Genomic DNA, 18,068 nt, shown 5'->3' on the forward strand with positions numbered 1-18,068 from the left:
TTAGTCGATGCTGATTTAAGTTCGACGGCCCTAGCAAAGCTAGCAATGCTGAGCTAAGAGGCAGTGGAAACGAGGTGGGGGCTAACACGAAATGTTCTCGTCAACACGGCTTTGTACTATCATCCGTACGCCGTGGAGAGTGCTACGACGAGTCGTTTATTTCCAGGAAGATTTTTTGTGTCCACTGTGGTAGCTTTGAAGCTTGTTCGTCTCGATTCGAACGGTAGCGTGATGTCAGAGCTACAAAAATGGATGTTGTCAAGGAAGAAGCCTTCGGAAGTTGCGTTAGAATCGCTGTGCGTTTTCTTCCAGCTCCTGTTCGCCCGAGCCACCGAACCAGATGGTGCAGCCTTTGTTTTGCTGTTTGCTTTAAGCTGTTTGTTGAGTGGCAGTTGTTAGTGGTGTGTGTGTGAGTGTGTGTGTGTGTGAGCGTGAGCGGAGAGTGGTTGCTATGCTAGAACCAGACAACACAAAGTACTCGCATAGGGACAAGCAGACTTTTGAAAAGACTTTTGAACTTTGTAAATCCCGAGTGAGAAACCGCCGCAGGATTAGCTCGCTTTGCTAACACAGCGCGTGCTGTAAGACGTTGTTGTTTTCGTTGTTGTCGCAGGACTAAGCACGCGCGTGCAAACTGTTGATTCTTGGTTTTAAAGGCCCGGTTTATTAAACACGGATTAAGTCTTGTGTTGGAGGAATCCAGTCCAGGATTTAGCTTTGTGTCCGGTAAACAAACCAGACGTGATTTTGTGGTTTTAAAGCAAAGCCCGAGAGCGGCGTTCGTCCCGTGCACGTGTTTGAGCGTTGAACTGAAAGATGAACGTGTAAATTGTTCAGAGATAACAATCCCAAGGGATGAGTTCACTGCTACGTTCACACTAGAAACAGAGAAACGTAGAGGAACGGGACTTCTGATTTGATCGAGCGCTGACGTCCTGGCAACTCTTTTATTCATTTTCCTTCTTTCTTTCTTTTTCTTTCTCTTTTCTTTCATTCCTTCGTTCAGACTCATCTTCTTTCTTTTCTTCCTTTCTTTCAGTCTCTTACCTTCTTTCTTTCTTTCTTTCTTTCTTCCTTTCTTTGTCTTTCTTTCTGACTTGTACCGTTGCAATCAAAATTGTTCAACCCCCAGTGCAAATCAGGTTTATTGTCAGAATGTAGAGACTTTCAGCTGTTTGCGATGAACAAATCAAACAAAAGCGATTGAAATAGTTCATCACGATGAGTGATGAGTGAATTCCACAAATTCAACTGAAAATGCAACTTATAATGATTTCTCCAGTCTCAGAATAGCATTCAGTAGAGCTCCTTATGCTGTTCTGACCTGCTGCAAACGAGATGCAGAGCTTCTGTCAGCGTTCCTGAGGCATCTTCTCCCGTTCCTCATGAGCACTGTCCTCCAGTTCAGTAATATTCTTGGCTTTGCGTGCTGCGACCGTCTTCTTCAAATCCCACCAGAGATTCTCTATGGGGTTCAAGTCAGGTGACTGTGATGTTCCTGTAGAATCTTCCAGGACTTCTTCTGCAACCGAGCCTTGGTGGAATTTGACGTATGCTTGGGATCGTTGTCCTGTTAGAAGGTCCAGTGACGCCCAAGCTTCAGCTTCCTCACAGACGGCATGAAGTTTTCTCCTAGGATTTCCTGATACGTCACTGAACCCATCTCGCCTTCCACACGCTGCAGGTCTCCAGTGCCAGAGGACACAAAGCAGCCGCAGAGCATCACCGAGCCTCCACCATGCTCGACTGTAGACAGAGTGTTCTTTCTTCATTCTTCTTCCTCCAGACGTACCGCTGATCCATCGCGCCGAAAAGTTCCAGTTTTGTTTCATCCCTCCACAGAACAGAATCCCAAAACTCCTGTGGATTATTTATATGATTTTTGAGCAATTTTCTTGTGCTTTTGGGTCAGTAGCGGTGAACGCCTTGGAGTTCTTGCATGGAAACCTTCTGCGTTTAGTACGCGCCTTACTGTGCTCACTGAAACCTCAGTGCCTGTTACACCGAGTCTCGCTGCAGGTCTTTTACAGTCACTCGAGGGTTTTTCACAACCTGCCTTCTCACAAATCTGCCTGCAGCCGTCGATAGCTTCCTTTTTTTCTACTCTGTCCAAGTATTTCATACGTTTTCCACCCCTAGCCCGTTCAGGTATTTCATGTGTTCCAGCTCAAGCACACCTGGTGCAACTAATAAAGCCCTTGAGACGACACCTGTTCTGCATATCTGTGCTGTTGTGAGGGATTCTATTCAGGGGGTGAATACTTTTGAGACTGGAGAAATCATTATAAGTTGCATTTTCAGTTGAATTTTGGGAAAGCGCTTGAAGCGTTCGTCGTGTCGAACTATTTCGATCGCTTTTGTTTGATCTGTTCGTCGCAAACAGCTGAACGTCTGTACATTCTGACAATGAACCTGATTCGCACTGGGGGGTTGAATCATTTTAATTGCAGCTGCATCTTTCTTTCTTTCAGTCTCTTCTTTCTTTCCTTCTCTCCTTTCTTTTTCTTTCTGACTCGTACCTTCTTCCTTTTATTTCAGTCTCTTACCTTTCTTCTTTCTTTTCCTTCTTCTTTCTTTCAGTCTTTTTTTCTGATAAAACTGCCTGTGTTTTTGTTGTTGTTGTTGTTATATCCTCATATATTTACACGCGTACGTAAACCGTTACAATAAATCCGATCTGCTTCTAATCCACACCCCGTGCCCCGGTGTTCCAGGGATAGACTGCGGATCCACTCGTACCCTGATGTGGTTACCGCGGTAACTGAACGCTAAATTATGGAGCTAATTTTCCACAGCAGGAACTACTGGAACCGAGTTCCCTTTTTGTTTTCTGTTTTGTTTTATTGCTTCCTTTTCTTTTCAAGTGACTTTAGTTGCACTCAGTCGACTTTTTTGCTCTCTTTTTTGTTTATTTTATTTATTTTTATTGATCCGTCACTGGAAGATTAGAAACAAAACAAAAAAAAACCCCCCACATTAAGTTGCATTCGGGTCTCAGTCCTGCGTTTTTAGTACTCGTTGTCTTTCTCTCGTCACTTCAGCTGTTCGGAAGCTGTTTCTCTATCCTGTTTGTAGCCGGAGTCGTTATTTATTTCCGAGCTGAGCTTTAGGCCTGATTGTCTTCGTCTTGAACAGCTTAGCGTTAAAGCTCCGTGCTCAGCAGTGCCGAATTCCTCCCACCTGCTCTGTGTGCACTGCTGCCTGACCTTTAACCTCTGGAGGCGCTCCCGTGACTCGTACGGGATTTGACCTGAGACACAAAGAGCTCTCTTCTTTGTCTCTTCCCTTTATGTGAAGCGTCTCACTTCTCCGTTCATTCGTCGGCTGGGTTATTTATTCATTTACACCAACATCGGTCTGTGATTACAGTCCTAGCAAAGCTCTCGTTCCTTTTCTTTTTCCATGTCCCCCTTTCTCTCTCTCTCTCTCTCTTGCTTTTTTCATTTCTACCTTTTGTTCTTTCTTATTTGCTTTCTTTCTCTTCACATCTCCTCTGTTTCTATATTGTCTTTCTCTTTCATTCTTTCTTACCGTCTTGACATGCGCTTCCAGTTGTGCTGTCTCTACACTCTTTTTTTTTTTCTTTTTAAGTAAAGTGTGTGGAATGTAAAGAATGAGGGTGAAGCGGGGGCGAGACGAGTAAACGCTCGGAGAGAAACAGGACGGAAAGAGTGTAAATACAAACAGGACTGACGGGGCTCAGGAAAGCCGGGTCGGTGTTGGGTGGAGGAGGAAGGAACCCATCCTTCTACACGTGTCTCCTGTTTTTGTGCGCGCGTGTGTGCGCGTGCGTGTGTGTGTGTGTGACCCTCAGTCACAAAGAAGCTGGACTCCTCCTTCATATCCTCCGGATCCATCATCGGATTTTATGCACTCCCAGAATCACGGTTAATGTACCGAGGTACAAATGTACAAAAGGTACAACGGTGAAGTTTTAAAAGAGCATTTCGTCATCATGATCCTCTAAATAAAGGTATAAACAACACTCTTGTGGCAAAGCGTGATGGAAATATGACTACAGAGTCTCAATATCACACACTATGTAAATATTTGTGTGTGTGTGTGTGTGTGTGTGTGTGTGTGTGTGTGAGATGAAGATATGAAGCTCTGCCCTTCCCCCACTCATACCTCCTCACTCCACTGACCTGAAAGGGCAACACACACACACACACACACACACACACACACACACACACGTGTCTGATTGACAGTTTTGTTCTTTAGATCTTTATTTCTTCTTTAATGTGTAACGGGTTTCCTGTTTTCCTTCACGAGGACAGCAGAGACGCGATATCATCTAATATTTACGCACGTTGCAAAATATTCTGAAATAAACTGAATTCGGACGCTGAAATCCAGTTCCGTCTTTAACTTGAACGTCAAAGGTGCAGCGCCCTCCGCAAGTATTGGCACCCTTGGTAAATATGAGCGAGGAAGGCTGTGAAACATGGTCTTTATTGTTCAACCTTTAAATTCGTGTTTTTTTTGTTTTTTTTTGTAAATCTCAAAAATACTCTGCTCTCACTGATATCAAACAATTGCAATCACAATGTATATATATATATATATAAAATCTTTGTTAAATATAGGTGTGCAACAATTATTGGCCCCCTTTTATTCAGTACTTTGTGCTACCTCACTTTGGCGAGATAACCTGAAGATGAGTCTTCTCCTATAACGCTGATGAGGTTGGAGAATACATGGCGAGGGATCTGAGAGCGTTCCTCCGTACAGAACCTCTCCAGATCCTTCACATTTCGAGGGTGGACTCTCCTCTTCAGTTCACCCCACAGGTTCTCTATGGGGTTCAGGTCAGGGGACTGGGATGATCATGGCAGGATATATATATATATATATATTAGTGGAGGATTAAATATCACTGTATTTGTTTTACGAGACCTCAGTGTCTGATCTCAGAGCAGTTTTAGTGTTCTTTTTAGCGAACGGCGTTGCTCATTAGTGGCGAGTGCGGTGGTCAGAAAGGCCATATTTCATTGTCCCCTTCTCCTGACCCCTGCAATCCCCTGCTGCCTGACTCCCTGTCGCCTAGCAACCACATCTCATTATATCCCCGAACTCACCAACCAGGGCTCAGCAAAGCGTACCATGCTCACGCTGTGCACTCAATAATGCCAATGATGCTAAAACCAGGGCATCGATTACACACGCCGCGAGTGTGACGCTCTCAATATCCGATTTACCGAAGATAAATCGTTATATCGTTTTATTTAACCGAATTATAAACCCCTGGACGAACGTCGCCGGACGTCGCAGCCATAACTGATAGGAAGTCGGATATAGACCAGGGCTTGGTTTATTTTAAAACCGGCTTCACACACATCCCTCGTGAAGAAGTGCGAACGGCGGTTGAAGCTCGCGTCACATCACATCACATTACATCAACATTCAACAAGTATTGGCTCCCTTTGACAAAGAAATACCCATTTGGAAACAGTGAGACCGAGAATGGGCATGAGTGTGTATGGGACATCTGTTTTGTCTGTGTGGGAGAGTGAGGTATAGAGTCTTGGGGGAGTGTGAGTGTGTGTGTGAGAGAGAGAGACTGAGTAGGAGTGTGGATTTGGAGGCTTTAGTCAGGCCGTTGTCGGTATAGTGGGAGGCGGAGAGGGTTAATTAGGATCGTTAATTCTGCTGTTATTAGAGCAATGCTCAATCACTGACACACACATATGCAGGTGCAAGTTCTCACAACTCTTTAGCGATGCAGCCTTAATGATCCCTCTGTAGGGATGGTGTGAAACAGTGTGTGGACCGAGCGCGAGTGTGTGTGATTGCTGTATTCAGCCTGACGCAGCTTTTCTGATTTGCTCGCTCGAGCCGGTCAGAAGAGACCAGGTGTCCTCGTGTTCTTTACATTTTAAGTGCACATATATAAGGCGCACGACGGCGGCGCTGCCGTTCCGTGTTTTTCCGTCCGTCCGGGGAAATGCGATTTTTCAAAATCACCGCAGATCCGGGCCGAGAAGCGTCACGTGACGTGACGTGACGTCAACCTTACGATTCTCGCGCGTCGTGTGCACGGGTACGGCTAAGAGGTGTCGTCTATCGACAGACATCAGTGCGAAAGAGCGCACGGAACCATTCCGTGCGATTGCGATTTCGCCGGTTCGAGTAGTTTTCCACTAAAGAAAAAAAAAAAAAAAGCACAATTTTTTTTTTTTTTTTAAATCCTCAGCAAAATCAGAAAAAAAGGAACTTTTTGCAGTTACATTATTTTAGAGCGGTGGTTCTCAACCCGAGGTGATGGAGGGATCGGAAAGGGGGGTGCAGATTGTTTTCCCTCCCTCTGTATTTTGTTTTTGCTGGAGGAGGCGGAGTTTAGCTGCCTTTTATCTAGCGGTCATTGCAGACCAGAGTCGCCAACTTAGCGACTTTTCACACCCCTTGTAGCGACTTTTTCGTTGTTGCAAAAAGTCATAAAAAAGCGCCTAGCGTCGAATGTAGTGACTTTATGGACAAACGTCAGCGACTTTCCGGATATCAGCAGCACTGTCCTGCGAGCGCGCAGTCTTGCTCTCCCGCTGCACTCGCACCTCTCTCTGCGTCCGCTCTGTTCAGCGAGGGGCCGAGAGCCGGAGATTTAACGATGTCACGGATGACGAGACGCGCGTCGAGCACGGGTACAGCTAAAAAAAACATCGCCGCGAAAGAGCGCGCAGAAACACCTTCGTCCGAGGAGTTTTCGGCGAAAATCGTTCGCAAATAAAATGAACTCGGCGAAATCCCGTACAGACGGTTAACGCTGTGTTCCTTTCGCTTTTTTAATAGTGGTTTTACATTACATTACATGGAATCCTGGACTTTTTAATCCGATATTTCTTTCCTACGAAGACTCCTGTCCATTTTTTTATATAACGTCTCCTGTCTTTCGTGCGAACAGTCTTGTCCTCTCGTCTCCTCTTCTCTTTCGGACGGACCGTCTTATTTACGGGAAGACCCGTTATTCATTTAGATCGATAATTCTTTATTTTTTCCTGCTCATTGTTTGTTTTTTCCGAAGACTCGAGAGTGTGAAGCGCCGCCGCCGCCGCGGCGCGAGCTGCCTATTCCATCGGCCCGGTAAGGTCACGGCTTCTTCGTCGCTCCGATCGTTTTTTTTTTTTTTTGTTTTTTTGATTCAACGTCTCTCCGTCTCTTGGCTTTCCCACGTCCTTGCCAGCTTTCGTCTGCGCGTTCAGTCTGCTGGTGCACTTTTTTTGGCGGGAGGATTCCCGGGTTTGAGGGAAACTCCCCGAGCACGAGCATGCGTTAGCGTTAGCGTTAACGCTGGATGTCGGGTTTTATTTTCTAGCATCGTACAGAGCGAGAGCGAGAGAATAGTTTCAGTGCTCGACAGCGCAACCTCCCAACACCTCGTGGTTCCTGCAAGCTCAACCACGTGCGCGCACACACACGCACACACACACACACACGCTGACTCGTATGACGTTTCTGGAGTTCCCACGCTGCGTAACAACTGCTGCGTCACCAAACCGCTTTTTTTTTTTTTTTTTCTCTCCCCGCTCTCCAAGTCTGCCTTCTCATAGTGCTCATAATGCGCCATCTTCAACCTCTCTCTCTCTCTCTCTCTCTCTCTCTCTCTCTCTCTCTCTCTCCTCTCTCTCTCTTTCGCTCTTTTTCTCCTTCCTGTGTCTTCGTGACTTTTATCTCCCCTCTTGGTTCTCATGCTTTCTGTTCTGCTTCACTGTGGTCATGACTGAAGTGCGCTCTGATTTAACATGTAGCGGATGAGCGTGTCTGTCGGTCTGGTGCTTGTTCTGCACACCGTTCTGTCGCTGCTCTGCTGCGTACGGTAGAAACGTTAAGTCGGTCCGTCCTCGGATCTAGAGGTCCGGGTCGCTGTTCGCGTTCGGGATCCAGGATACCTGTCGCTGTCGGTAGAAGACCGTACGCTTGGAACTCGTACCCGACGAGCCTTTGTTTTTTAAAATGGTGCCCGTGCTCCGAGTTATATAACTACTCTGGTTTATTACTCGAGGCTGAGCAAACCTTGCCCTGGATTTAGACCCAAACACGCGGCTTGAGGTCATGTGACGAGCCGTTTTAGTAGATGATTGACAAAGTATTGATCGTGCGAGGTCAGCTGACTCGAATTTCCAAACGGGGACGATTCAGCAGTGTCGTTTATCTTCGGATGGCGCGCGTGAGGTTATTATAAGCGGCGAAGGTAACGCAAAATAGAATCGTGATCACGTGAGGTCTGTGTGCGTGCACCGTTTTGGTGTAAGGAGGAATGTCAGCTGCACTGCGCTGTGCATTTCTGACTTTCACTGGTTATCCTGCATTCCAGGCCGACTACGCGTGTGTGTGTGTGTGTGTGTGTGTGTGTGTGTGTGTGTGTGTGTGTGTGCACAAGAGTTCAGCGCAGTCCAGTCCGGCTGTTGCAAACCGCCGAGACACAGATGGTCGCTGGTGATAGCACATACCAGAGGCATTGTTTAGGACAAGCAAGCCGGAGGAGATAATTGACAGCCTGAGAGAGAGAGAGAGAGAGATAGACAGAGAGAGAGAGAGAGAGAGAGAGAGAGAGAGTCCCATCCCATCCCCCAGCATAGGCTCACAGCCGCACAGTGTGTGTACACACACACATACACATTGTGCAGAGCACGTGCCCCCCCCTTCTCCTTTCCCTTCACCCAACCCCCTTCTTCTTGTCCATCCTTCTTTCTCTCTCTTATTCTCTTTCCCATTCTCTCTCCATGTCGCTCACCCGTTTCCCCTCCTCCATGTCTGTGGTTCACCCTAGCAGCAGAGTCGACACCAGGCTCCGATTGGTGGCTCGACTCTTTCGTGCATGACGTAGTCAAGCGTGTAGGAGCGTATGAGTGTGCTCGTGTGAGTGTGTGTGTGTGTGTGTGTGTGTGTGTGTGTAGGTGGGGAGGGGGGGTGGCATTCACATCGGTTAGCTAAAGAGAGACAGAAGGAAAGGGAAAAGAGAGAGAGAGAGAGAGAGAGAGAGAGTGGGAGGGGGTTGTGTGTGTATATCTGTGTATTACTGTGTCTGTGTCTCTGTGGGTGTGTGTGTGTGTGTGTGTGTGATTGCGTGCGTGCGAGAGCGCGTGTGTGTGTGTGTGCGTGTGCGTGTGTAGAGTGCAGTGCCGATAGTGATCACATGGGCTTTAAATAAAACCCTCCTGTGTGTATGTGCTCGACTCGACCCGCAAAGGGGAGGAAGTGAGAGAGAGAGTAGAGAGACAGAGAGAGACGGAGAGAAAGAAAGAGAGAGAGAGAGAGAGAGAGAGAGAGAGAGAGAAAGAACGAGGGAAGGAGAGAGAATGGACGAGTGAACACAGGAACAAAAATTGAAGAAAAAAAAAAAAAAAAGAAGCACAAGATGGCTTCCTGAATGGACAGAAAAAGAGAGTGACAGAGGAAAAATAAGAACGAGAGACGAGCAGAAAGACACACACACACACACACACACACACACAGAGAGGGAGAGGGAGAGAGAGAGAGATAGTTGAGAGGCTTTTGATGGGGATACGACTAGCTGGTGGTGAGAAGAAAGCAGCAGCAGGACTGAGAGGGTAAATATTTGTCAGATTTGAGACACTGCCCGGTCGAATGTATGTGTGTATGTGGTGTATGTGGTGTGGGGAGGGGGTGCGGGGTTTTCATTTAATTTGTTGGGGGGGGGGCAGAGCAAAGATTGAACAGGAGAATAACCAGATGGTGTGTGTTAGGGGTTAAAAACTATTGTTCATCATATTGTTGGATGTAAATCAAATTATTAATATACATACTGTTAGGTTTATTATTATTATTATTAAGAAAAGATATTTATATATGTATATATATATATATACTCATTAAGCATTCATATGTGTTAATGTGAGCCAAAATAACAATGAGTGAGGTTCATGAGCATTGATCAGAATGAGATAAAAGCTGAGTGGGTTGCTTACATAACGATCAGAAGGTTCATTCTGAGTCACGTCATGGCAGCTGTGCTTCTCTGGAGGTCAAAGGATGAGTCACATGTTTAATTATTTATTGAAAAAATATATTGAGACTGCACAAAGAGCTAGAGTTCTACTCATGTGTTGTAGCTATCACTGCATCTTATTGATTGTCGATCTCTCTCTCTCTCTCTCTCTCTCTTCTTCCTCACCGACTGTACGAGAAGGCGGACCGTTCTGACGACGGTATAAGAGTGCACGCCTCAACCCCCAACCTGGCCACGGAGGTGAGTGTGACACGCCTGTGTCACTGTGTCTCGTTATCGCTTCACGGTATTTTCAAGGCCAGAACGAGTTTCCGTGTCCTCGCGAGTGTTGATTTATTCTGCTTCACCGACTGCGCACAGACACCTGCGAATCGCAGGTGCCAGGCCGTCTCGGCTTCTGTGGGCCTCTTGTGAAAGACGAACGAGAGCTGGATAATCTCCGCGGCGTCGTGCGGCGTCCCGAAGCCGAACGCCCGCTCGGTTGGCATGGTGTCGGAGAGCGCGCCGGTGCTGTTTTGATTGGGCTCTCGCAGGCCCTTGGTTTTAAAGAGCCCCGCGCTCGGTGCTTATTGGAGGACAGAGTGAGCGAGGGAAAGAGGACGAGCGAAAGAGAGGCGCGAGCACACCCTGGCCAAGAGAGAACAGCAGAAGGCCTCACTGCGTTCCTCTCTCGGTTTTTCTCTCTCGCTTTATTTCCTTTTATATATATATATATATATATCTCACACACACACACAAATCGAGATAGGAAGACGGGGTCACCAAAGGTTCCCAGTCATTCGAGGTAACGGGAGTACAGATGCATGCGCATGCGCGTTGCTCAGCACGTGGTAGATTGTTTATGAACTGGAGTAACCTGTAGCATGGCTACTCCAGGCCCTGGACAGCTCAGACGCCGGTAAACCTTCCGCGTCACGCCTTCCGTCGCTCGGCGGTCTCGTCTCGTCTACGTGCAAAGGCGTGGGGAAATTTCTGAAATATTCTACAAATAGATATTTACAAATATTCTGGAACTTACTCTCCGCGTCTCTCGGAGTCTGCTGTTTCAGCGGTTATGACTCTACTCTAGATAAAGGTGTTTTCCCGAAGCGCAGTCGTCTGACCGAACATCTGACAGATTTGTCTACGAATCATTTTGCCGACCGTTACTGAAGAACAGGACTCGGTTTCCAGATTAACTCACCTTGTTAATGTTTAATGTCGGATAGTCTCCCTGCCCACGACCTTGTAGTTGACCTCTGAATGTTTGAGTTACGGGTTTGTGTTATAGTAACGGCTCATACCGCTGAATAGATAACGCTTCAAACCGCGGCGCGGTGCATTCGCGACACGCGCAATCAACACGCGTCTCCTAGCGCCGAGATACTCAGGTCCGTAGGTCACGACGGAGTACCCTCTCGTCAGTTTTAAATGACCGAAAAAGGACCCGGATGTCGTTTGAAAAAGGACGAGGGACTTGATAAGGAACCACGGCGACGTGTTTTGTATATACGCTTTGAAGGTGTAAATGCACGCACTCTTTTAATAAACAAGGACTTATTTATACATCCGGGATCGGAGAGAGTCGGTATTGTTTTCGGTTTTGTCTGTAGAATTAATGAGATTGTTATCCGTATAGCGTGTGTGTCTATATTTCTATTACAGTGAATGGAATATTTTGCCTGTGAGGATTTTACACGCTACAGACGACGTGAATGAAAGTCATTATGTTGCTCTTTGAACCAGAGAATTGAAGTCATTTCTTTGTTCTCTCTCTGTTTTTTTTTTTTTTTTTTTTTTTTGGGGGGGGTTTTCTTCTTTTCTTTTTTTACACGCACTCGTTCGACGGTAGACGCTTTGATCTGAAATGACTCGAGATCCGATTCGAGCACGGACGCGCTTGCCGCGAATGAATCCGAGTTTCCACTGACACAACAAACGACAAGTGCGTGTTTATAGGAAGAATAAAGAGAGCTACCGAGAAGCACGGGGGCTGGAGGTAGCACGGACGCTCAGCACCGTCAGCTTTCGGTCATGAATTTGTTCAGTGTGTGTGTGTTTTTTTTTGTTCCACTCAGTCAGCGGTTTAAAAAAAAAAAATAAACAAAAAGCGCGTGATTCAGGATTAAAATCCCCCCCTCCCCGCGGCGTTTACAAGAATATCGAAGGTGTTTTGGCTCACATCGACGCGGAGCTCCTTTCAGATCTTGCGGGACTCGTGTACAGTAAACAGAGCGTATTTTGATTCGAACGAAAGCTGGCGTACCACATTAAAAAGGGCCGGTGGAAAGTGTTTCGTAATGTTTTTGGTTTTGTCTCCTTTCGCGTGGCGCGGAATCCCCGTGGCGTTATGAGAAAGGGTTAACGCTGACCTAGTTTCTGTGGCAACAGTGAGTAGTGCATGATATCACGGCTACGATTATAGCACAAGACCGCCTTCGAGGCTGCGGTCATGTGACGCGGCAGAGTGTGCGCGTGTGTAGGGGAAATTTTCAGCATGTGCGTGTGAAAGATTGGTTAAAGGGTAAAGGAACGTACAGGAAGTTGTCGTTTTGGTATTTAAGTGGCCGCCGGACGCCGCTTCAGGGCCGGCTTTTCACGGTCCGAGGAAGGTATTTTACGGGGGCTGTTTGTTGAGAAAGCGCGCACGAGCGCAGTCTGAGGTCCTTCTCTGACATGTGGTATTAAATCATACGAAGGCCGAGCGGAGAGAGTAAGTTCGTTCCCGAGGCTGCCTGGCTGATTAATCGTTCTCTCCGTGGTGTTAACTGACTGAACGTGGACATGGATTTACACCAGTGTGCATCATCTTTATCTCCACCACTGCGCTGAGATCTGATGCACGTTTCTCTTCTCTACCGTCACTATGTCTCACTATTCGTGGAATTCTCAGAAACGGCATTTTTCTACGATTTTAGGGCCCCCTGCTTCCTGTTTTCACTGCGTGTAAATGTTGCGTGTGGCTGTGTAAGTTCCTCGGTGCCTGGGGAAGCGGCCTTAATCGCCGCGCCCCGTCTTTCACGTTAGACGTGGCGGTGTCAGAGAATAATTTCACCGATATTGGTTTATCACATCTCCCGGGCACAGTCCGCACTACAACAGTGCTTTGTACGCCCAAAGAAAAGACTTCTACTCTCTCCAAAAACTAGCTTTCCTAAAACAATTACGTTTGATTGTCATGTGATCCCCATAATTCCAAGACGGCAGTGCAATGCCTTGTTTAAATGCCGTTTCCTGTATTAGGGATATTCGTTTCCTGTTTGTCTACAAAAGAAAACAACAATAATCCGATATTACCCCGATTTAGACGATACTCTGATTAAGAAACTAGCACGTAAACAGAGATTATCGATCACCTTAATCCGACTAAAGTCCTACTCGGAGTAAACACAGATCGAATTGAGACGTGTGGAGTAACCCTGTTTTAGTCGCGTCACAGACGTGTACACAACTTAATCACACTATTAACGTCGTGTGAGAGTTTTCACCGAGTTTAGCGACAGGACACGATCACACACGGCAGCGCTCGACCGTTTTGCGGTAAACAAGAGAGCACGGCTGCGTCCCAAACCGCGTACTTGCCTACTACGTAGTAGGAGAAATACATGTATCTCTATATACTATATAGACGGTAAGCACGCGGTCCGGGACGCGGCCCACGGCTTCAAGCGGTCGTCTGTTTGCACGTACAGCGCGACAAATAATTAACCGCACTCGAAGCTTCCGTAAAATGAAAAATAAAAACACCCAAAACTGTATACGGTCCCGTAACGAAGACCAACTGTACGTCGATACGTGAAATTCTGGAGGGACGTCGTGACGCGGGGACGTAACGACGTGTGCCGTTAATCGATCTATGTTCTATAACACGCAAAGCAGGATCATGAAAGGAATATTCTAAAAGCGACTCGTGTAAACACCTTAATCAGAATATCGTCTTATTCAGAACAAGGTCAATAATTCGATCCCCGCTGTCCGTGTGAACGTAGTCACGGATGGGAAAGTTTTAGGAAATGCTAGTGTAAACCAACATCTTCAAATGTACCTGTATTAGTATGGACTTTGCCTCGGTCTCCTTATCTATCTCTTGATCTGTCTGTCTCCATCTTGCACGGTCTCTCCTGTAAGCCCGCACACGCCCTGCTTTACCTGAATGCTGTCGGATCTACGTGTCTCACCTACGCTGCTCAGATCAGAATTGTGACCTCGTGCTTTTATTTATTTATTTATTTTTTTTTAAAACACTAGGGCAGATAAGTTACATTGTGCTGGAGAAAGGTGGGGTCATGTTTTGTCTGAGCGAGGTATAGATAGATCTTTGCGCTTTGGGTTCACTCGATGCAAAACAACACTTCACCCTGATCATTATCAACATTATCTCAACCTTCTCCAGAAGGCGCGGACGACTGAAGAACTTCTCAATGACTGGAGTTCGTTGAGGCGAATAAGTTTTGCATACGATCATCATCTCGTTCAGGCCTTGAACGTATCGTGATTGGACGTCCGGGCTTGTTGTGCTGTGATGTAGCACTACACGAGTAGGACACGTAATACCGCAGTCCACACTGCAACAGGATCCGTGAAAGAGTTACTGGCCCTTTAAATGCGGCTACGTCTGCCTCGAACATATGGGGAGCTAATCTTAGCCTGACTCCTGCGAGGAGGAAAGAAAGAAAACCCTGGCAACACGCCACCATTCAGAGCTGGAACGAGATCATTCTCTCTCTCTCTCTCTCTCTCTCTCTCTCTCTCTCTCTCTCTCTCTCTCTCTCCCCCTCATTTCTTTCCTATTTTTTTATTTAGGAGTATTACAGTAGTCTACTGCAGTGACTTTTGTTTAAGCCGTAATGCATCGTTCCTTTTTCTCCGGCCCGGTCTGGCGTTTTTAACCCTTCGGTTTTGCTTTGCAAATTCCCTCCTGGCCTCAGATTTTAATCGCCCCACAGCCTGTTTCATTTACCAAGCACATCAGTAACATCGAGCACTTCAGCCGTGTGTCTTCTCATTCCTCTCCCAGCATTATTGTTCATCGTGGTTGTTCTCGCGCTGGTTTATTCTCTACATTCCCCCTCGTGTAACCCCTCTCCTCAAATTTCGCCTGTTTTTATGCTCTTTGTACAAAGAGCACCCTCTTTAGTCTTTTATTCTTTGCAGGTCCCCCCTCCTTCTGTCCCGCTGCCTTAGTGAGACATGAGAATGGCTCCACCCTTCCCCCATCTTTTTCTCTTTCTCCCTATGAGCGGTAGGAATATATGTATTTGGGGGTGGTGGGGGTGGGGGGGGGGGGCGGCTTGGGTCTGGGGGTGCGCGAGCTGAGTGTTGCGTGCCGACTTACACGTGCCGAGTGTCAGACAAGGCGACACACACGGACAAACGCACCTGGTCTTTGACTACGATATGCTACGATGATCAGAAACCTAAACGATGGCGAGATGGTACAAAGGACAAAAGAATGAGCGAGACAGAGCGATTAAGACGGATGAGAGATTTTAAGAGCTTGTAGTTTATATTAGGACATGGGTGGTGTAAAGAGAAAAGGTTCGTTCACGACTAACGACCTCACCGACCGATCTCCGAGTCCTCCCGTGTCCACGTGCCTTCGCTTTCATACGGTCGGACTTGACGGTTAACGAGGCCCAGCTGTAATGTCCTGCTATAACGTTTCGAAGTGATTTGGGTTTATTTTTAATGCTTAGTTTTATCGATAGCCGTGTGCTGATAATCTTTTATCCCAGAGAAAACGATCATCTCTTAATTTATTTCCTCAAGGGGTGCTTTGGATCGGAGTCCTAGATTTCTTATTGCAAAGTCTTAATTGGAAACTTATCGGGTCTGTTGTACGGTTCTACGTAGAACCTTAACGAGATCCCACAGAGGAACAACTAAAGTACGCTTCGTGACGTTAGCTGGAACGTCCATCGATCTTCAGTAGGCATTTTATCCGCGTCAGGGTCGCATCGGATACTGAGACTAGTCAGGAGGCAGGAGAATTCACCCCAGATAGGCAAGATGCCTTCCTTCAACACAGCCGATGCACCTATCTGAATGTGTTTTGGGAGTTGGGAGAAAAGCCACATGAACATGGGATACTCCACACACACAGTAACCTGAGGCCAGGATTAACCTTGGGACCCTGGAGCTCCAGTATGAGGCTGAAATGCCACCCAGTGCACCACCATGCCACCTCTAGAACGCTCTGCTCCTGAAATCCTGAAATGCTTTAGGGGTTGACCTCAAACTGATTTGGTTCTCATGAAACGGTGTCGAAGAAAAAAAAAAACCCACCAGGAACGCTAGACCCCAAACCAAACCGTGCTAACGATTGTATTCGGTACTTTAGCATATTTAAACGCTTTTCCGAGTGCCATGTATATTTGCCATATATACATATTTCGAGTCCAGTGTAAAACTAAAAAAAAAAACAAGTTTTGGTGGAAAGTTCCTTAAAAATGGTCAGAACCTACATCGTCGTACCTTTACTCAATCAAACACAGTGGAACCAGTCAAACCAGACAAGACAAATCTTGCTTGTGACTCACAGAAGCTTTATCTGTCATGGAATAATAATCTGTGCTAAGTAATAAATGATCTGTATGGCATACAGGTGCGGTTATATGAGATATTAGTTGTTTGTGTGTGTGTGTGTGTGTGTGTGTGTGTGTGTGTGTGTGTGTGTGAGTGATAAAGACTTGCCTGGGGGTGGATGTCAGTGTTTGCTCTGTCAGTATGTGTGTGTGTGTGTGTGTGTGGGAGATGGAGAGATGAGTGAGGTTGATGACTCAAGCATGACTGTTTAACTGAAAGAGAAAGACGGATCGGATCGGATCGTCTTTAAGGTAGCGTTCGTCAACGTGCTTCAGAGATCTGACTTACGATGCTACTACTCAAGGTCAGTCATGTTTGGCTCTTACACACACCTGTACTGCACCTAGTGTGAGGGTACTCGCTGGATTTTTCAGAAAGGCTGATGATGAGTGTCGGATATGTTCATCTGGTATGGATAGAGATATCTTTATGTGAGTAATCATGATGGTGTTAATGTGGGAGAAGGAAACATGCGATAAGTATGGGAACAATCTGGATTTAGATACTCCTCGAATGGTCACTGGTATGAACTGAAAAAATACGAGCTGATCTTCATCTAGGTCTCAGGAACAAACAAAGGAACCGAGTATGTCCTCATATTCAGTACTGATCATTTGTAAAGCCTTTAATGTAGTGACGTAGGGATGACGGCTTTCTTTAAGTACCAACCCAAACGAAATGTAGTAGTAGACATCATTGTTGTTGTTTATTTATTTATTTATTTATTTATTTTTTAAACCAGTGTATTTATTTATTGGTGTTTCATCTGTTTTCATGCAGAACTCTTTCGTGTCAGTATTTTTTGGAGATGTTTTGTCTGACCCTCCTGAACTGTCTCGTTTAAGACACGTAAAAAACAGACTTTATGACCTGTCTGACATTTTATCGCCGGAATAATAGCGCCCAGCTGAATCCATCCTCATTTTCCTAAAGTTTTTTTTTTTTTTTTTTTTTTTATTTTAATTTAATGTCTATATGTGGATCACCAGAACAAAACTCGGATCATCTGTAGGAAAGATTCGCCATTTCTCAACACTATATATCCCTACGTGGAAAGCGCCGCTCTGGTCTGAGCGGCGATCTGTGTAAAAGCTAAGCTAAAAAGCTCGCTAAAAAAAATGAAATGAGTGTGATAATTCTACCGTTTTGGTAGTTTTAAAGGGCTGGAAAAAAAAAATCCAGATATTGTGTTTAGTACTGCTCGAGTGGGCAAGGCGGACGGAGAGTCTCATCGATCAGCAAACTCAGCTGGTGTTTATCATGTTCCCATACTTTTTTGCGTGTAGATTTTGCTACATTTGTGTACTGCGATACATTGTAGAAACGTTGTTTACGCGATGTCGCAGTCGCTCTAAAATCTGGCATGATATATATTCTTTACGCAGTTTATTTTTATTTTCTTCTTAAAGAAACTCTCCTTTAACAGTTACAATCTCGAGGGTGTTGGTATTCGAATACAACTGTATACGGACCTAGAAATGTTATGGCGGTGATGCTGTTGAACAGGCGGATGGTGGTTAAGAAACTTAGCGCTTTT

General features: G+C 46.0%; 1 protein-coding gene across 3 annotated transcripts in view; it reads left to right on the plus strand.

Moving 5' to 3' along the window:
* Positions 1-7,652: 7,652 nt before the first annotated feature.
* tet3 (tet methylcytosine dioxygenase 3) overlaps positions 7,653-18,068 on the plus strand; it is a 35,208-nt gene continuing 24,792 nt past the window's right edge. For all 3 annotated transcript variants that reach the window (XM_017451503.3, XM_053674547.1, XM_017451502.3), the window contains exons 1-2: positions 7,653-9,548; positions 10,148-10,207. The gene's annotated coding sequence lies outside the window, so the exon portion shown is untranslated. The remainder of the gene's footprint in view (positions 9,549-10,147; positions 10,208-18,068) is intronic.

The sequence above is a fragment of the Ictalurus punctatus genome, chromosome 22, assembly GCF_001660625.3.
Source record: "Ictalurus punctatus breed USDA103 chromosome 22, Coco_2.0, whole genome shotgun sequence".
NCBI classification, from domain to species: domain Eukaryota; kingdom Metazoa; phylum Chordata; class Actinopteri; order Siluriformes; family Ictaluridae; genus Ictalurus; species Ictalurus punctatus.